At 42.2% G+C, this 22,254-nt stretch overlaps 1 protein-coding gene across 2 annotated transcripts in view; it reads left to right on the top strand.

Moving 5' to 3' along the window:
- The first annotated feature begins 1,305 nt into the window (after nt 1-1,305).
- ATOSB (atos homolog B) overlaps nt 1,306-22,254 on the top strand; it is a 257,983-nt gene continuing 237,034 nt past the window's right edge. Inside the window, exon 1 of one of the 2 annotated variants that reach the window (XM_053701014.1) lies at nt 1,306-1,357. The gene's annotated coding sequence lies outside the window, so the exon portion shown is untranslated. The other variant, XM_053701013.1, reaches the window with a different exon arrangement.

Here is a 22,254-nt window from a genome sequence, read left to right as displayed (position 1 = left end):
TTATTGTGTATAGTGATCATTGGAAGCTGGTATTATTGTGTATAGTGTTTATGGGAAGCTGGTATTACTGTGTATAGTGTTTATGGGAAGCTGGTATTACTGTGTATATAGTGATCATGGGAAGCTGGTATTACTGTGTATAGTGGTCATGGGAAGCTGGTATTATTGTGTATAGTGATCATGGGAAGCTGGTATTACTGTGTATAGTGTTTATGGGAAGCTGGTATTACTGTGTATAGTGATCATGGGAAGCTGGTATTACTGTGTATATTGATCATTGGAAGCTGGTATTATTGTGTATAGTGTTTATGGGAAGCTGGTATTACTGTATATAGTGTTTATGGGAAGCTGGTATTACTGTGTATAGTGATCATTGGAAGCTGGTATTATTGTGTATAGTGTTTATGGGAAGCTGGTATTACTGTGTATAGTGTTTATGGGAAGCTGGTATTACTGTGTATAGTGATCAAGGGAAGCTGGTATTACTATGTATAGTGTTTATGGGAAGCTGGTATTACTGTGTATAGTGATCATGGGAAGCTGGTATTACTGTGTATAGTGATCATGGGAAGCTGGTATTATTGTGTATAGTGATCATGGGAAGCTGGTATTACTGTGTATAGTGTTTATGGGAAGCTGGTATTACTGTGTATAGTGATCATGGGAAGCTGGTATTATTGTGTATAGTGTTTATGGGAAGCTGGTATTACTGTGTATAGTGATCATGGGAAGCTGGTATTACTGTGTATAGTGTTTATGGGAAGCTGGTATTACTGTGTATAGTGTTTATGGGAAGCTGGTATTACTGTGTATAGTGATCAAGGGAAGCTGGTATTACTGTGTATAGTGATCATGGGAAGCTGGTATTACTGTGTATAGTGTTTATGGGAAGCTGGTATTACTGTGTATAGTGATCATGGGAAGCTGGTATTAATGGGTTAATGGATGGTTTTCTGGAGAATAAAGCTCACTGCTGTTGCCTGGCAGTGCAGGGGTTAATTTTAACTTGACATGATTAAAGTAGATGTCTTTAAGATTAGCAGTGCAGGGGTTAATGCTGCAAGGTGAGTTGGAAGACTACAGTATAGTGCCAAGATCCCAGCAGTACAGGGGTTAATACTTCAAGGTGAGCTGTGGAGATATAGCTTAGTGCTGACAGGCTGGCAAAACAGGGGTTAATGCAGCAGCAAGGTGATCTGGGAGGATACAGATTAGTGCAGAGGAGGCTGCTGCGAGACACAGGCAGCTAGGGTGACCAATAACGGAGCAGCCTGACTGCCCAATAGGCTTTGCTAGAGGGCGGAGCCTGGGAGGGGTGAACTGCAGACACAATCAGCTGGCAGAGCAGCAGCACAGAGTGAGTACAGGGGCAGTGTGAGGGGCACAGGCTGGGCATTACCTTCTGCCAGGGACCTGACTGTCATTTCCCCCGGGGTGCCCCCGGTCTGTGCTGTGCCAGCACCAAGGAGCCTTCCCCCTGCACAGCAGCTGCTCACACATTGAGTGACTGCTCACACTCACCCTCCCCCCGCCTGCTGGGAAAGTTTGGGGTAAGTCTGTTGGGGCTCTGCCTTCCTTGGGAGGGGTTATATGGGACTGCCCCCCTCCCGGGATTTGGGGGCTGGTAACAGGGGAAGTGGATGAGTCAGTGCTGTGTGCAACCATGTACTCTGTACACATCTGCATTTTATTAGCAGCACTTGGTCAAAGGGCTTGCAATCTGGTAATGACACTGCAGCTTACACACAGAAACCTGTGTTATCTGAGTAGTTTAGTGAGCCCTAGTGGTATAGATGCATAATGTGGTCAACTTGTGCAAAGTCACAAACTTGTTTTCACACTGACACCCAGCTGTTATATCAATCCACTGTGCACACTGACTTCCTATTGTTATATTCATCCAGAGCACACACTGATACACAGCTGTCACATCTATCCTGAGAGCACACTGACGCACAGCTGTCACATCTATCCTGAGAGCACACTAACACCAACCTATCATATATCCATGGTACACTTTTAACCTCTAACTGCCATATATGCATAATACAAAATGACGTCCAACTGTCATGTACCCAGAGTACACCCTGACATTCAACTGTCACGCACCCAGATTACAGTGCCACCCAGCTGTCGCATACCCAGAGCGCACCCTGCCACCCAGCTGTCGCATACCCAGAGCGCACCCTGCCACCCAACTGTCGCATACCCAGAGCGCACCCTGCGACCCAGCTGTCGCATACCCAGAGCGCACCCTGCGACCCAGCTGTCGCATACCCAGAGCGCACCCCGCCACCCAGCTGTCGCATACCCAGAGCGCACCCCGCCACCCAGCTGTCGCATACCCAGAGCGCACCCCGCCACCCAGCTGTCGCATACCCAGAGCGCACCCCGCCACCCAGCTGTCGCATACCCAGAGCGCACCCCGCCACCCAGCTGTCGCATACCCAGAGCGCACCCCGCCACCCAGCTGTCGCATACCCAGAGCGCACCCCGCCACCCAGCTGTCGCATACCCAGAGCGCACCCCGCCACCCAGCTGTCGCATACCCAGAGCGCACCCCGCCACCCAGCTGTCGCATACCCAGAGCGCACCCTGCCACCCAGCTGTCGCATACCCAGAGCGCACCCTGCCACCCAGCTGTCGCATACCCAGAGCGCACCCCGCCACCCAGCTGTCGCATACCCAGAGCGCACCCCGCCACCCAGCTGTCGCATACCCAGAGCGCACCCCGCCACCCAGCTGTCGCATACCCAGAGCGCACCCCGACATCCATAGTGTGGGTGTCTGCGTGCCCTCTGGCTGTTGGTGACAGCTGGGTGTCTGCGTGCCCTCTGGCTGTTGGTGACAGCGTGCTGGACCAAGTGCTGGACCAAGTGATTTCAGTATAGATGTGTTAAGCATTGACATCCAGCTGTCATATACCCTGAGTAGATATTAACAATAAGCTGTGCATAGAGACCGTCCTATCATCTATTAAGAACACATCCCAGGTGTCACATCAATACAGCTGAAGATGTTGTCCATTATATACATCTAGGTGCCTTATCACTATTGTATACTCAAACATCGATCACATGCCTCCGGTGTACGCAGTGGCATGTGCGCTTGTCACATGCCTCCGGTGTACGCAGTGGCATGTGCGCTTGTCACATGCCTCCGGTGTACGCAGTGGCATGCGCGAGTCACTTCTCACTTGTATACATACGGATATCCAACTGTCACACAATGATAGCTGGATCAGAGCTCTCATACACACATATTGCGCACCGACATCCAGCAAAATGCTTTCGAATACAGAAATATATACACAGTGCGCACCTCTAGCTGCTTCAGCTTACTTATATACAGTCATGGCCAAAAATATTAGCACCTCTGCATTTCTGTCAGATAATGCACAACTTCACCCAGAAAATTGTTGCAATTACAAATGTTTAGGCATTCTCATGTTTATTTCTTTTGTTTGTATTGGTATGACACAAAAATAGTGGAGAAAAAAAAAATCCAAATCTGACACATTCCACGCAAAACTAAAAAATTGTCACCCTCAATTTAATATTTGGTAGCGCAGCCCTTGGAAAAATAACTGAAATCAATCACTTCCTGTAACCATCAATGAGTTTCTAATACCTCTCTACTGGAATTCTGGACCACTCTTCTTTCGCCAACTGCTCCAGGTCTCTCAGATTGGAAGGGTTCCTTTTCCAAACTGCTGTTTTTAGATCTTGACTCGTTGCTGGCCAGTTCAGTACTCTCCAGCGCTTTGTCTTAAATCATTTCTGGTTGCTTTTTGACGTGTGCTTTGGGTCATTGTCCTGCTGTAAGACCCATGACCTCTGACGGAGACCCAACTTTCTGACACTGGGCCCTACATTGCACCACATAATTACAGGGTTGGACTGGGAATAAAAAGCTGCCCTGGAAAATATGAAGACCAGCCCTATTTTCCGTTGAGTCGATAGAATGCACATGACCCATTTTTCTCAAAGGGGATTACTGGGACACTCCTTCCCCAATATTTTTTCAGAATTAAATTATATTACTTTGTATTAAATACAAATGTCAGATTGATGTTATATAGCAGCCCTACAACCCAATTGCATCCATTAACCACCCCTTTAAATTGTAGCTTTCCAGCCCCAGCTGCTGCAGCCCACCGGGAAATCTCTATGGTAGTCTTCAGATTTCATAATTCCATGCACAGTCAAGACATCCAGTGCCTGAAGCGGCAAAGCAACCCCAAAACATCAGTGAACCCTCCACCATGTTGGACTGTATTCTTTTCTTTAAAAGCCTCATTTATTTTCCTGAAAACAGTAGAATCAGGGGCTTTACCAAAAATATGTAATTTTGTTTAGCCTTTCCACAACACATTCTCCTAAAAGGATTTTGGCTTCCTCAGGTAAGTTTTGGCAAACTCCAATCTGGCTTTTTTTTATGTTTCTGTGTCAGCAGTGGGGTCCTCCTGGGTCTCCTACCATAGCGTCCCTTTTCATTCAGATGGCGACGTATGGTGCTAGATGACACATTTGTACCCTGTGCCTGAAGGTCAGCTTGAATTTGTCTGGAAGTTGATCGAGGTTCTTTATCCACCATTTGAACAATCCTTCGTTGCAATCTTTGATCAATTTTTTTTTTTTTCGTCCACGTCCAGGGAGATTAGCTACAGTGCCATGGGCTGTAAACTTCTTGACAATGTTGCACACAGTGGACAAAGGAACATTAAGATCTCTGGAGATGGACTTGTACCTTGAGATTGTCCATGCTTTTCCACAATTTTAGTTCTCAAATCTTTAGACAATTCTTTGCTGCTTTTTCCCTTCTCCATGCTCCGTGTGGCACAGAGAGACACACAACAGAAAGGTTGAGTACATTTTTCACCATTTTAACTGGTTGCCGGTGTGATTTCTATATTGTCAGCACCTGTTAATTAAAACAGGTGAGTTTAATTACAAATTACGGGAGTATCACAAACTTGGAATGCAATTATTTCTTACAATTTTCAGAAGGTGACAATAATTTTGTCCAGTCCATTTTTGGAGTTTTGCGTGGAATGTGTCAGATTTGGCTTTTTTTTTTTTTTTTTCTCCACTTTTTTTGTGTCATACCGGTACAAACAAAAGAAATATACATGAGAATGCCTAAACATTTGTAATTGCAACACATTTCTGGGCGAAGTGGTGCATTATCTGACAGAAATGCAGGGGTGCCAATGTTTTTAGCCATAACTGTATGTATATATACATAGTACACAGATCTAGCTGATTTAGCTTACTTATATGCACAGTGCACACCTAGCTGATTTAGCTTGCTTATATGCACAGTACACAGATCTAGCTGCTTTAGCTTGCTTATATGCACAGTACACACCTAGCTGATTTAGCTTGCTTATATGCACAGTGCACACCTAGCTGCTTTAGCTTGCTTATATGCACAGTACACACCTAGCTGATTTAGCTTATATGCACAGTACACACCTAGCTGATTTAGCTTGCTTATATGCACAGTACACAGATCTAGCTGATTTAGCTTGCTTATATGCACAGTACACAGATCTAGCTGATTTAGCTTGCTTATATGCACAGTACACACCTAGCTGCTTTAGCTTGCTTATATGCACAGTACACACCTAGCTGCTTTAGCTTGCTTATATGCACAGTACACACCTAGCTGCTTTAGCTTACTTATATGCACAGTACACACCTAGCTGATTTAGCTTGCTTATATGCACAGTACACAGATCTAGCTGCTTTAGCTTGCTTATATGTACAGTACACACCTAGCTGCTTTAGCTTGCTTATATGCACAGTACACACCTAGCTGATTTAGCTTATATGCACAGTACACAGATCTAGCTGCTTTAGCTTGCTTATATGCACAGTACACAGATCTAGCTGCTTTAACTTGCTTATATGCACAGTACACACCTAGCTGATTTAGCTTACTTATATGCACAGTACACAGATCTAGCTGATTTAGCTTGCTTATATGCACAGTACACAGATCTAGCTGATTTAGCTTGCTTATATGCACAGTACACAGATGTAGCTGCTTTAGCTTGCTTATATGCACAGTACACAGATCTAGCTGCTTTAGCTTGCTTATATGCACAGTACACAGATCTAGCTGCTTTAGCTTGCTTATATGCACAGTGCACACCAAGCTGATTTAGCTTACTTATATGCACAGTACACAGATCTAGCTGATTTAGCTTGCTTATATGCACAGTACACACCTAGCTGCTTTAGCTTGCTTATATGCACAGTACACACCTAGCTGATTTAGCTTATATGCACAGTACACAGATCTAGCTGCTTTAGCTTGCTTATATGCACAGTACACAGATCTAGCTGCTTTAACTTGCTTATATGCACAGTACACACCTAGCTGATTTAGCTTACTTATATGCACAGTACACAGATCTAGCTGATTTAGCTTGCTTATATGCACAGTACACAGATCTAGCTGATTTAGCTTGCTTATATGCACAGTTTTTTATGTTTCTGTGTCAGCACAGTGCACACCTAGCTGCTTTAGCTTGCTTATATGCACAGTACACACCTAGCTGATTTAGCTTATATGCACAGTACACACCTAGCTGATTTAGCTTGCTTATATGTACAGTACACAGATTTAGCTGCTTTAGCTTACTTATATGTACAGTACACAGATTTAGCTGCTTTAGCTTACTTATATGTACAGTACACAGATTTAGCTGCTTTAGCTTGCTTATATGCACAGTACACAGATTTAGCTGCTTTAGCTTGCTTATATGCACAGTACACAGATTTAGCTGCTTTAGCTTGCTTATATGCACAGTACACAGATTTAGCTGCTTTAGCTTGCTTATATGCACAGTACACAGATTTAGCTGCTTTAGCTTACTTATATGCACAGTACACAGATCTAGCTGCTTTAGCTTACTTATATGTACAGTACACAGATTTAGCTGCTTTAGCTTGCTTATATGCACAGTACACAGATTTAGCTGCTTTAGCTTACTTATATGCACAGTACACAGATTTAGCTGCTTTAGCTTACTTATATGCACAGTACACAGATTTAGCTGCTTTAGCTTACTTATATGTACAGTACACAGATCTAGCTGCTTTAGCTTACTTATATGCACAGTACACACCTAGCTGATTTAGCTTGCTTATATGCACAGTTCAAGGATCTAGCTGCTTTAGCTTGCTTATATGCACAGTGCACACCTAGCTGATTTTGCTTACTTTTATGCACAGTACACACCTAGCTGATTTAGCTTGCTTATATGCACAGTACACAGATCTAGCTGCTTTAGCTTGCTTATATGCACAGTGCACACCTAGCTGATTTAGCTTACTTATATGCACAGTACACACCTAGCTGATTTAGCTTGCTTATATGCACAGTACACACCTAGCTGATTTAGCTTGCTTATATGCACAGTACACACCTAGCTGATTTAGCTTGCTTATATGCACAGTACACAGATCTAGCTGATTTAGCTTACTTATATGCACAGTACACAGATCTAGCTGATTTAGCTTACTTATATGCACAGTACACAGATTTAGCTGCTTTAGCTTACTTATATGCACAGTACACAGATATAGCTGCTTTAGCTTACTTATATGCACAGTACACAGATCTAGCTGATTTAGCTTACTTATATGCACAGTACATAGATCTAGCTGATTTAGCTTGCTTATATGCACAGTACATAGATCTAGTTGATTTAGCTTGCTTATATGCACAGTGCACACCTAGCTGCTTTAGCTTACTTATATGCACAGTACACAGATCTAGCTGCTTTATCTTGCTTATATGCACAGTACACAGATCTAGCTGCTTTAGCTTACTTATATGCACAGTATACACCTAGCTGCTTTAGCTTACTTATATGCACAGTATACACCTAGCTGATTTAGCTTGCTTATATGCACAATACACAGATTTAGCTGCTTTAGCTTACTTATATGCACAGTACACACCTAGCTGCTTTAGCTTGCTTATATGCACAGTACACACCTAGCTGATTTAGCTTACTTATATGCACAGTACACACCTAGCTGATTTAGCTTGCTTATATGCACAGTACACAGATCTAGCTGCTTTATCTTGCTTATATGCACAGTACACAGATCTAGCTGCTTTAGCTTGCTTATATGCACAGTACACACCTAGCTGCTTTAGCTTACTTATATGCACAGTACACAGATTTAGCTGCTTTAGCTTGCTTATATGCACAGTACACAGATCTAGCTGCTTTAGCTTGCTTATATGCACAGTACACACCTAGCTGCTTTAGCTTACTTATATGCACAGTACACAGATTTAGCTGCTTTAGCTTGCTTATATGCACAGTACACAGATCTAGCTGATTTAGCTTATATGTACAGTACACACCTAGCTGATTTAGCTTATATGTACAGTACATACCTAGCTAATTTAGCTTATATGTACAGTACACACCTAGCTGATTTAGCTTATATGCACAGTACATACCTAGCTAATTTAGCTTATATGTACAGTACACACCTAGCTGATTTAGCTTGCTTATATGCACAGTACACAGATCTAGCTGCTTTAGCTTGCTTATATGCACAGTACACACCTAGCTGATTTAGCTTGCTTATATGCACAGTGCACACCTAGCTGCTTTAGCTTGCTTATATGCACAGTACACAGATTTAGCTGCTTTAGCTTGCTTATATGCACAGTACACAGATCTAGCTGATTTAGCTTGCTTATATGCACAGTACACACCTAGCTGATTTAGCTTGCTTATATGCACAGTACACAGATCTAGCTGCTTTATCTTGCTTATATGCACAGTTCACAGATCTAGCTGCTTTAGCTTGCTTATATGCACAGTACACAGATCTAGCTGCTTTAGCTTGCTTATATGCACAGTACACAGATCTAGCTGCTTTAGCTTGCTTATATGCACAGTACACAGATCTAGCTGCTTTAGCTTGCTTATATGCACAGTACACAGATCTAGCTGCTTTAGCTTGCTTATATGCACAGTACACACCTAGCTGATTTAGCTTGCTTATATGCACAGTATACACCTAGCTGATTTAGTTTACCTATATGCACAGTACACACCTAGCTGATTTAGCTTGCTTATATGCACAGTGCACACCTAGCTGATTTAGCTTGCTTATATGCACAGTTCACAGATCTAGCTGCTTTAGCTTGCTTATATGTACAGTACACAGATTTAGCTGCTTTAGCTTACTTATATACATAAATACTATAAGCACGCATGTATACATGTATGAAAAACAATAACTCCTGCACATATGCTATAAATATGTTAATCTGATGGTTGTTCTGATATCAGTATGGCTGCGGTTAGCTTCGCGCTAGCCTTATTTTACATTTAGAATTGTATATGCAGTAAAGGAGTTGGTGTACACGTAAACTGATTGTCTTTTAGTCAAGTTTGAGTGCAACTGGATAGTACATGAACCAATATTGTGTACAATAGCTACAGATATGCTGGTGAAAAAATGGATTGCTATTCCGACAAGTCACATTTAAACTTTAATGATTCCAACACAGCATGCAATTTACTTCTGTTATCAAATATGCTTTGTTCTCTTAGAATCCTTTTGTTGAAAAGCATACCTAGGTAGGCTCAGGAAAAGCAATGCACTACTGAGGGCTATCTGTTGACTGGTGGCTGCACATCTATGCCTCTTGTCATTGGCTCACCTGATGTGTTCAGCTAGCTCCCAGATATGCATTACTTCTCCTTCAGAAAAGGATACCAAGATTATCTAGTTAGGCTTAGGAGCTGGGAGCTCGCTGCTGATTGGTGGCATATATATATATATATCTCTTTTCATTGGCATACTGATGTGTTCAACTAGGTCCCAGTAGCGCATTGCTGCACCATCAACAAAGGATACCAAGAGAATAAAACAAAATTGATAACAAGTAAATTAGAAAGTTGTTTAAAAATGTATGCTCTGTCTGAATCATCAAAGGGAAAACAATTGGGTTTCATGTCCCTTTTAAATATACTCAAAAAGATTTGCACTCATTCCTTGTCAGAGCTGTGAGTTGTGTGTTCAGCACCACTGCTATTCTGTTTGCTCAGTTTGAAAGGTTTTGCAATGCAAGTACAGTTTAGAAGTACACTTCCTGAAAAGCCTGGTAGAATCCATGTTCCTTAATTAGCCAATCAGGAACAGATGTGAATGAGCATGTGCTATGAGCTAACCAATCACTGTGTAGAATTTTGCAGGCCCAGATAAATTTTCCCTATACTTAAAGGGACAGGAAACACCTTTTAATTACATGACATCTCTGTTGTCTTGCTAAAGAATAACATACCAGCGAAGTCTAAATATTTTAAAACAAATTAACTTGTTGCAATTGTTTTTCAATAGCCAAACTCCAATGACCATTTGTCGGATTTGCAGGAGCTAATCTGGTTTGAGTCTGTAGACTAACCCCTGTCATGGGTCAACAGGGTTAACTTTGATAAGGCCGCAGGGTGCTTTTCTGTTTCTGAAAGTTAGAAAATTTTCAGAGAAAAATTACATGAAAAGGGTGCAAAATAAATAATAAAAGAATATTGAATATTTTTGTTTTTTTAATGTGCATAACAACATTTTATACTAAATGTTAAGGTGTCTTTATGTAAGATGGAGGATCTCCAGACTCTCTGGGATGAAGTGAGCAAGAGCAGGCAAAATAAGTTACTGTGGTCTGGTTTCACACACTCGGTGGCTTTGACCATTAAAGGAATAGTCTAGTCAAAAATAAACTTTTGTGATTCAGATAGAGCAGCAACTTTCAAATTTACTCATATTATCAATTTTTCTTCGTTCTCTTGGTATCTTTATTTGAATGTAAGCTTAGGAGCTGGCCCATTTTTTGTTCAGCACCTGGGTAGAGCTTGCCGATTGGTGGCTACATTAAGACATTAAGTGCTACCCAGGTTCTGAACCAAAAATGGGCAGGCTCCTATACTTACATTCTTGCTTTTTGAAATAAAGATTCCAAGAGAGCGAAGAAAAATATAATAGGAATAAATTAGAAAGTTTCTGCTCTATCTAAATCAGGAAAGTTGACTAGACTATCCCTTTTAAGCTAATTAATCAGACCTATGAAATATACTGCCTGGTTTTAGTGTGATGTTAACAAATCTGCAGCATCTTCCTAAACAGTTGATTACGATAACATTATGATGTGTGACTGACCTGCTCATTTCCGACATTGCAATCCCATTTTGATGTGTATATAATAACTCATATCTATGAATCCTGTTAGTACAGAGTCTTCGAAAGGGAAGAAATCATGGTTTCCATTTCAGTTCTTGGAATGTTAGATGGACTTGCTGGGTGCCTTAGAAAGGGAATAAATTATGGTTTACAGTCCAGATCATGGGATGTTAGATGGACTTGCTGGGTGCCTTAGAAAGGGAAGAAATTATGGTTTACAGTCCAGATCATGGGATGTTAGATGGACTTGCTGGGTGCCTTAGAAAGGGAAGAAATTATGGTTTACAGTCCAGATCATGGGATGTTAGATGGACTTGCCGGGTGCCTTAGAAAGATAAGAAATCACGGTTTACAGTCCAGATTACAGGATGTTAGATGGACTTGCCAGGTGCCTTAGAAATATAAGAAATCACGGTTTACAGTCCAGATTACAGGATGTTAGATGGACAGAAATTGCTGTTTACAGTCCAGATCACGAGATGTTAGATGGACTTGCCAGCAGTGTTCCCTCTAAGGCCAGTTTTCTGTGCGGCCCAGCAATGAAATAGTTAATTAGGCAACCACACCCTGCAATTAGCAAACACTGCACAATGCAGACTTTAAAGTATGGTTCTCTTGTTAACTGTTTCATTGCTGGACTGCACACAAAACTGGGCTTAGGGGGAACACTGCTTGCCAGGTGTCTTAGGGAAGAAATCACTGTTTTCAGCCCAGATCATGGGATGTTAGCTGGACTTGCAGGGTATCTTACAAAGGAAAGTAATCATGGTTTACAGTCCAGATCATGGGATGTTAGCTGGACTTGCAGGGTGCCACGGATACCAGACGGCTAAGGCTACCCCCCTACAACCTCACCCCTGTTGTTTCTAAGTGGTTTGGGCTCCTCAGAGCAACCACAATCTCTGGAAGCTTTTGGTTGCATGGTTTTGTGTTCTAAACTTGTTTAGAAAAGAGCTGGTCTATGACCTGGAAAACCCTCCTAGGCTGGCTGGGCTCCTGGAACTCCCGGTCGGCTGCCTCACAACGGACACCCGCCTAACCCCACTAAAGCTGTCCAGGCTCCGGTAACTCCCGGTCAGCCACAGGGCAGCAGAACACCCGCTAACTTTACCCTTGGTCGCTCCAGCAACCATGTGCCCCAGAACTCCGCTCTTTTGGGGATTAGTAGCCCCTAGAGAGGGCAAGAGGTGGGAGAATTACCGGAGGGGAGCTGCTTTGGGAACCGGGGGTTTTGGACACCCCTACCCCCATAACTTCAACGGGCTGTATCTCCGGTCCCCAATAACGAATCACGCTGCTTTTTGGTCTGCAGCATCTGGGGACCGAGAGCTTTCAAATGACACACTGGACATGCTCCCCCGGGATCACCCCAAAACCGTCACTGTCCTGGGATTCTGTCGGACTGTGGTTGCTATGGTGGTCAGTCTGGAGGTGCGGGAATGGCGGGAAAACAGTGGCATTGTCTCCCTGTTTTATCAAGATGAGCTGTGTGTATAAAAGGAGTCTGTTGTACAATAAAATCAGTTCCTGTTTCACCTGAATGCTATTATGTCTAGTTATTTGGGTGGGCTTCTGCTACAATCACTTTCCTGAGCTACATAGCAGCCTGTTCCAGGCAGAGGAAGGACACTCTGGAAGAGCTACCTAGTCCGGGTAGCTGGAGTCTGCCACAGGGTGGGACCCTGAGTACTGGTGCTGTCAGGCATCAGGGGTGGCTACAGGCTGTGGTCACTTGCCAGCTACATAGCTGCAGTCGGCAGGGAGGAAGCAGGACCCCTTTGGCGGAGCTACCCAGTCTGGGTATCCGCCACACAGGGTATCTTACAAAGTGAAGAAATTGTGGTTTACAGTCCAGATCACGGGATGTTAGATGGACTTGCAGGGTATCTTACAAAGGAAAGAAATCATGGTTTACAGTGCAGATCATGGGATGTTAGCTGGACTTGCAGGGTATCTTACAAAGGAAAGAAATCATGGTTTACAGTGCAGATCACGGGATGTTAGATGGACTTGCAGGGTATCTTACAAAGGAAAGAAATCATGGTTTACAGTCCAGATCATGAGATGTTAGATGGACTTGCAGGGTGCCTTAGGGAAGAAAACGGTTTCCAGCCCACATAACAGGATGTTCTCAAGAGTATTTGTTTTGACTGCCCACTCTAAAGACTTTCAATCTTGCAAATAATTATTTTTTTCTGTCAGGAACGTCTCTATCATCCAATACATCATCATCATAGTTCACAGCATCAGTAGTGTTCACCGGCGTTCAATGCTCACTCAAGCCATCTTCATTACTTAAAGGGATAGTAAACCCCCAAATTTTCTTTTCTGATTTGGATAGAACATACCATTTTAAACAACTTTCCAATTTACTGCTATTATCAAATTTGCTTCATTCTCTTGTTATCCTTTGCTGAAGGAACAGCATTGCACTGAACACATCAAGTTATCCAATCGCAAGAGACAAATGTGTACAGGCACCAATCAGCAGCAGCTCCCACTAGTGTAGGATATGCGCATATCCTTTTTTAACAAGGGATACTAAGAGAACGAAGCACATTTGAAAATAGAAGTGAATTTAAAAGTGTCTTAAAATTACATTCTCTATCTGAATCATGCAATTTTAATTTTGACTTTCATATCTCTTTAATAATCATAATCCCGTGTTAGGTTTCCTAGACGTAGCACAAAACTAAAGAAATTAATTTATTCCCATAACCCTAAGCTGTATAGTACCCTGGCAAAAGTATTCCTGGCTTAGTTCCAAAGACAAAACATTAAATAAACGGATGGAATCTGTATAAGATGGCAATAAGTGATTGTGTTAAGCAAACTTAGGCAGTGTATGTGAAACGCGTAAGACACAAGCAGCAATTGGAACTTATAACCAGTTTACGTCTTTAACCTACTCATGGAGTAGTATTGCAGAAAGTTTTGTTTTTCACACTAGTAATGGTGTCTATCTAATGAGGAATTCTGTTTTATATGTTACCAGTTTTAAAGGTAACCTTTCTTTGCTCATCTCTCTAGATTACTATACTTACAATAAGCCTCATTAAAGGGATAGAAAACTCCCAGAATTTCTGTTTTGCATTGTATAGAACAATGTATTTAAAATACTTTTCCAATATACTCTCATTAAAAAATATTTACAGTTTGTAAGCGTTTTAGCTTTTAATATTATTATCTAACCCCAGCCCTCCAGAAGCGACCTGCAAACTACCAATAAGTGCGATTGTACGCACATATCAGAATTGACACTCCTACATGACACTCCTACATGATACGTAGTAATAGCTTTATTGCCGCAACAGCATGCATCCTGCAATCAGTGTAACTGCATAATTTGGCTCATAATGATTACTTTGTTATTCCCACGTCACTGCTATTTGTATATAGTGAATGAAATAAATGGTTTGGCTGTCAATCTCCTTAGAGGAACTGCCCAATATGAGACGTCCCTGTAAATGACATTCCCAATGCTCCACCCAAATTACTTATGTAGCTTTTGTCTAGAATGCCTCTTCTCCAAGAGTTATTCTTGGGCAGAATACGGCTGAAAAGAAAGAGCATTACAATTGGTTGTTGATCTGAGAATGCCAGACTACCCATTTTGTTGGAGGGCGGATCTGACACTACAGCCTGGAACTATTTTGCGTTATAAACGGTATGTTTTTTAATATGAAATAAGAAGCACAAATGTATTTTGTAATTATGGGGCAGTTATATAGAGGATGGGACATTTGTATCTATGTTTTATGGTTCTTATTTTCTATACCTTTTTTTTAGTTGAAATAGTTTTTATTGATTTTACAAGATATAAACAGATAAGAAAAAAAAAAAACTGATCAAGCGGTACAATAACTAGTACAGATGAGTTATTCTACCATATATTCAATGCAGACCTTACCAAACCATTGTTGATGAAACACACCTTCCTTTAAATGTCAGCGGTCCCGTAGGATGAGCCCCATACCTTGTACTTTGAACCTTATATAAAACCGCCCTATGTCCCCCCCTCCCCTCCCAACAAGCCTCCCCCCTCAGGTGGTGCCTTTTTCCCTAAGTTAGAAGTGATTGTCTATTTGTATATGCTTTGATTAAAATATTCAGTAGATTCTCCTAATATGAATGTAACTGCATCAAGTTATTTTATCATTCGTCGTGACCTCCCCTTTTCTGGCTTCTACTGCCTACTCAGTGCTTCCACCCCTTACTGCTGCTCTTTCCTCAGTATCCAATAATACCAAACTTTCTGAAACTGTTCAGGGTGTCCCTGCGACCAGGCCGTCAATTCTGACATATTGTATGTGTCCGAGATTTTATCCACTACCTCCTGCCATGAGGGTGTCCCTACCTTCCAATGCCTAGCCACACAGATTCTCAAACATGTACAGAGAATTTTAATAAACTTATTAATAGACGTGTTGAATGGCCTCACCTTGTCGTGCAGTAGTGCTTGTGGCATTGTCAAGGTTACATTTTCGTCTAGCAGAGACCCTATCAAGTCTGAAAGTCTCCTCCAAAGTGACTGGACCCCAGGGCAATCCCACCACATATGTTTATAGGTCCCTCTGTCTTGGCAACCTCTGTAGCAGTTGCCTTGATGTTATGCAGTATAATGTGCTGTCATTTCAGGTGTCAAATACCATCTGAAAGAAACCTTAATGTAGTTTTCCCTCATGTCCGCACTAATCAATCCCTTGCTAGCGTTTAACATCAAGTCATCCCACTCACCCTTCTCCTGTGTTTCCAATGTATCTCTTTCCCATCTCTCTATTAAGGGAGACTTGGTGTTATATTTGGCTTCTTGAATTATCAAGTAGATTTGAGAGATCAATCGTTTCCCCCTAGTAGGGGCCCTAATCATTCTTTCAAGTTCTGTTGTCGGTTGAGCCTGTTTGTGTGTCATATATTTAGATATTGCAGAGGAAATCTGTAAGTACATGTACCATTTTAACTGTTCTGGTTCGATTTTCTCTCTGACCTGAATATTTTTATTCCCTCGTAATCTTATTCCACAAGCTGACTGATTCCAATGTAACTGAGGATTTGTATCCCCTCAACATTTTGTGTATCTCTGGGTCCCATAAGATATCTGCTGAACTGTTGCAACCTACCAGCTCCGCCTCAATCTTTGGCCAAACTAAGTCGTTGTTAGATTTGCCCAATACCACCGTCTTTGCCAACCTGGAGGCCTGATAGTATTCCACCAAGTTTGGGGCTCCTACTCCCCCCACCTGCCTATGTTGCTTCAACAATTGCGAAGCTATTCTCGCCTTCCTGTCTCCTCTCAGAAATCTTATAAGGTCTTACTGTAGACCCCTTAATTCCGATACAGGAATCTTAATTGGTAGGGCTCTAAAAAGGTACATTAGTCTTGGCAGGACGTTCATCTTAATGGACATGAGCCTCCCATACCACGAAAAGTTACCCTTTTTCCACCTTCCCAAATCCTTCTTAATAGCTTTGTAGATAGGGATATAATTTAACCTATATAGATCTGAAATTTTTTCACTCAACTTAACCCCTAAGTACGTTATGTTGGCTTTCGCCCAGGAAAGAGCAAAGTTCAACTCCACAGCCTTCTTAGTGTGGGGGGGAAGACAAATCGGCAAAGCCTCACATTTGTCTTGATTGATCTTGTACCCTGAAATATCTGAGAACTCCTCCAAGACTCTATATAGGTTAGGCAAGGAGTACAGTGGCTTAGTGAGCGTCAACAAGACGTCATCTGCAAACAACATTAGTTTATATTCAGAGGAAGCTAACTGGACCCCTGAAATATCTTTCTCATTCCTGATGTACGAAGCCAGAGGCTCTATACAAATCGCAAACAGCAACGGTGGCAACGGGCACCCTTGACGGGTTCCATTCAAAACGTCGATTGGTCTCGACAGATATCCTGCCGCCCCCACCACCGCCGTCGGTCTGGAATAAATGCCTTTAAGTGCCTGTATAAACTCCCCTCTGAAACCCATAGCGTCTAATACTCGAAACATGAAATCCCAGTCTACCCTGTCAAACGCTTTTTCCGCGTCTAACGACAGGAATAGAGCTGGTTTCTCAGACGCCATCAGATAGACTATCAGGGTGACCACTCTCCTTACATTATCCGGGGCCTCCCTACCCATAACAAACCCTACCTGATCTTGATGGATCAGCTAGGGCAAAATCACCTTTAGTCTGTTTGCCATAATTTTTGCGAATATTTTGATGTCGTGGTTTATCAGGGAGATCGGTCTGTAGTTATGGCAGTATTTTGCATTTTTCCCATTCTTTGGTATCACTATGATCTTTGCTTGCAACATCTCCTGTGGCAACTCCCACCCTTCCATGATCCCATTACAAAAACTGACTAAATGAGGCAGTAGTTCTTTTTTAAAGAGTTTGTAGTACTCTCCTGTCAGGCCGTCAGGTCCTGCCGCCTTGCCTACTTTTAGATCCCTAATCACCCCAATACCTCTGTACTCGTGACTTTCGCATTAAGACTCTTTAGGTCACTGTCCTCTATCACTTTTAGTCCTGCCTTGTCCAAAAATCTAGTTGTCTGTGCTATATTCCCTGGGGTCACTTTCTTCCCGTCATAAAGGTTCTCGTAATACCGAGCAAAGCTGTCTGTTATTTCCTGCGGATTCTAGGTCAGAACCCCATTACTCTTAAATAATTTAGGTATAGAGAAGAACTTGTTCTGCTTCCTTAATTTATGTGCAAGGTGTCTGTCCGATTTATTGGTAAACACAAAGTATTGAGCTTTCAACCTTAAGGCCGCTCTTATAGATGCGTCGTTTAGTATTTTGGCCAGTTCCCTTCGTTTAGTAGTCAGTGTTCTATATGTCCTGTCAGACAGAGTATGTTGATGTTCCAGTTGTTCTACTTCCCCCTTAAGTGTGTTTATTAATTTAATTGGCTTCTTGCTATTGATCGACTTCTCCTTTATAAGAAGTCCTCTAAGGAAAGGTTTATGAGCAGCCCAACTTAGTAACGGGTTTCTTACTGAACTTTCATTTATATCCCAGTATTCCCCCAATGCTTTCTGTATTCTCTCACGAATCTCAGGGTCCCTTAATAATGTTGGGTTATATGTCCATGATCTCTGCCTAGAGAAATCTAAGAGCCCAGAGAGTTCTGGCTAACATATATATATATAATCAAGAGTGGTATAAGTTTTATGCGCTGGAGAGTAATAAGTATAGTCATGCCCTGAGTTGCCCACTGCCTCCCACGAATCCACTAAATTATGTTCTGCCAGTGAATTTTTAATTGACTTTATTATATTGTTGGTTCTGTGTTGTTTACTCGTCAGTTTCCCGCTTTCTGACCCCACTAAGGAGCCATATTAACATTAAAGTCGCCTGCCAGAATTATTCTAGCTTGCGACCACTGTGTGAGTCTTTGTGACAGTTGAGAAAAGATGCCGTTTTGAGTTTCATTAGGGGCGTATATATTACAAAGCATTATTTTTGTGTCTTGCATCGTGCCCTGAACTATCACAAATCGTCCTTCCTTATCCTTGCATACTCTATCTACTATAAAGTCTAGAGATCTATGTATCAAAATAGATACCCCTCTCTTTTTGGAGTCAGATATAGAGTGAAAATGTTGTGGAAAATGATGTGACCAATACCTTGAGATGGTTGATTCTACAAAATGCGTCTCTTGTAAGAATATTATTTTAGCCTTTAATTTCAGGTATTGTGACATAGCTGTTCTTCGCTTTATATCTGTATTGAGACCCCTTGCATTGTGAGAAATTAAGATTAAGCTATTTGTCATCCAAACTTAGTTCCCCTCATCTCCCCCAGTCCCCTAATTTCCCTTTGTCTGGAAAGTCGGCCTGTCTTATGAGTGTATCCTTTTAACTTGATGCACCATGTCACCTCTAATCTCCATACCTTTCTCTGAGTCCAATGGACCCTGTCCTTACCATTATACGGCACCACCTGAAAAAAAAAAAAAAAAAACCATAACCATGAACAATAACATTTTCTGTCATAGCTGACCAACATTGCATCCTAAATAAAAGGGCAGTTACAATACAACCTCTTCTGTCTTAAACCATAACATTGGCGTATTTAATCACTAAAACCTTAACTCTAGTAGCTGTTTCTATTTCTGGAGAAAGTTCATAGATTCTTGTCCTACTCTGGACACCACGCCAGGGGGAAAGATGGACCCTTCAAAGTTTTGCTAGAAAGTTCCGGGTAGTTACTCATTTTGGTATACTTATAAGTTAGTCTCCCGGTGAGCAAGGCCTCCAGCCTTTTGTTTGGGCCCACATCTTTAGTATATTGGCCCTAAGGCCCTGTCCAGCCATAACCTGTAACAATAAAAAACATTAAAACGTCTAATTATTATACTCATCTGTCCGTTGAACCATTGGATGGGTATAGCCTATGTCCACAGGAAAAAGGAACTATTGATCTATAGTCCTTACTGCGAGCTCTGTAGAACTCGCCACAACACTGCTGATACAAAGCCGCTCCCATGGCTTCACGTTTTCCTTTTCTTTTCCGGGACTCTAGCCCGTTTTTTCTGGAACGGCTGCCTGTTCTGTGTATCACTTCCTATAGTAGATCTCTGTGGTTGAAGGGTCGGAGGATCTAGCTTCAATCTCTTGCATGTATCTAGTATCTCCTCTGGATCTTTGATGGAGAATATCTTATTCTCCCATGAAATGTGGAGGGCGAACGGGAATCCTCACCTGTACGGGATTTGATTCTTTCTCAGCAAAAATGTGAGAGGCCTGAGGGCCCCCCTCCTCTGTAGTGTCCTCAAGCATAAGTCCTGAAAGAATTGTATGACATTTCCCTGGTGCTTAAATGTGTTGTTTCTGTGGGCTGCTGCAAGGATTTCCTCTTTCTCTTGATATCTAAGCATCCTAACAATGATATCCCGTGGTGGATCTTCTCCTTTAGGCTTTGGCCGAAGGGCCCTGTGGGCCCTCTCCATCTGATATTTTTCATCTCCTCCAGCGCCTGTGATACCCTGGAATAAGTTGAGTAGGTACGTGTTTAGATCTTTAGGGCCCACTGATTCGGGCACACCTTTCAGGCGTATATTACAGCGTCGGCTGCGATTCTCAAGATCTTCTAGCTTATCATAAATGTCTTCAATTTCTTGCTGCTGCGAAGACATTTGAGATGTAACATCGTTCAGGCCTTCTGACAGAGCGTCACTGCTTTCTTCGAGCGAATTCACTCTGGAGCCTAGTTCACCTACTTCCTGCTTAAGTTCCGCTAGACTGTTGGTTACAGTATTCTGCAGGGTTTCCATTTTATCTAATTTCTCAAAATTAGTGGAGATGTCCTGCTTTGACACTAAATGCTCGAGATCAGCTTTTGTTATTGGTGCTTGATTCTCTGCCCCAGTTTGCTGTCTTATGTCTAGGTCTCTCTCTTCATCTGACTGTGGAGGATGCTGTTCTGGGGATTTTTCTCCCCTTGAGGCTTTAAAGAACATGGATGCTGAAGTTTGTTTGCTTAATGGTGTAGCCTTTGTGTTAATTTTAGCTGCCATGATATAATCTTTCCACTATTTGCTTAAGCCCTTTCTCAGACAAAGCCGTTATGAAAACAATATAATGTCACTTTATCCTTTTCTGTCTATGGACAGTCTCCCACTGATCTCCTGAAAGTCTAGGCATCCACCATTAAAAACCACTCTGGTGTTTATATTATTGCTGGAGTCTTAATTTCCCTTTCTTATGTATCTGACCTTTCTGTATCTTTCCCTTTACATATATATATCTTCTGCAAACTTTATCTCCTAGATATATATCTCAGCATGCTGCGTGCTTATTATATCTTTTATATCCTTTCTACATTGTGCCCCAGAGTGACCCTTTAATCAGGTTTGAGGAAAGTCTAGCATAAAATATGTTGCATAATGATCTTTTGACAGTTCACCATTCCTGCTTCTTTCTCCTCAGCTTTTATGTTAGTTACTCCGGTTAGCCTATGTTCCGTCGCCAGCCACCTCCCAGCAGCACTCAATCTCCCTTGCAGTGATTCCTCACTTGCATGCTCCGGTGTCACTTACGGAGCTAATTGAGTGTCCGTACATTCAGGTACCCAGCTTCCAAGAGAGGAGACCTTTTATTCAGTCCACGTGGGATTTTTCAAATATGGCCGCCGACCTGCGTCTCCTTAGCGCTCTGCAAAACTTTCTTCCGTGTCGGCTGATATGTTGTGCTGTTTTGAGTTGAAAGGCACCCTGACGATCCGGTCAATCTCACAATGTGTTCAGCCCTGTGTAACAGCTGCAGTCAAGCCATATTCGCCTTTGAACCTTGCTAACTGCCCGGAGCTCCGCACTTATGCGACCATTCCTGTGCCTCTCTAGGCTCCGCCTCTTCTATACATTTTTTAAAGGAAGACAATACCGGTTATTTGAAAATTCACCATTAAAGGGATATAAAACGCACATTTTTAGCTACCAATCAGCAAGTGCTTCCCAGGGTTCTGAACCCAAAATGGGCCGACTCCTAAACGAACGATAATAGCAGTAAATTAGAAAGTTACTGCTCTATCTGAATCATGAAAAATAACTAAACAAATATAAATATATATATATACACACACTTCTGCTGCTAGTTAGGGTTTATGTGCTTGTGTATCTTCTACTACATACAGATGAGTACTGTGTGTGCTGCCAAAGAGGGATGTGTACTGTGTGCGCATGCGTGTGTCTGCTACATACAGATGTGTACTGTGTGGTTGTGCATGTGTTTCTTCTGCTAGATACAGATTAGTACTGTGTGTGTGCGTGCATGTGTCTTCTGCCAGAGTGGGATGTGTACTGTGTGTCCATGCGTGTGTCAGCCACATACGCATGTGTGCCTGCTGCTAGATACAGATTAGTACTGTGTGCGTGCGTGCATGTGTCTTCTGCCAGAGTGGGATGTGTACTGTGTGTCCATGCGTGTGTCCGCTACATACAGATGTGTATACTGTGTGGTCACGCATGTGTGTCTGCTGCTAGATACAGATAAGTACTGTGTGTGTGCATGCATGTGTCTTCTGCCAGA

Source organism: Bombina bombina, chromosome 2, assembly GCF_027579735.1.
Source record: "Bombina bombina isolate aBomBom1 chromosome 2, aBomBom1.pri, whole genome shotgun sequence".
NCBI lineage: Eukaryota > Metazoa > Chordata > Amphibia > Anura > Bombinatoridae > Bombina > Bombina bombina.
This window is presented reverse-complemented; position numbering and strand designations above follow the sequence as displayed.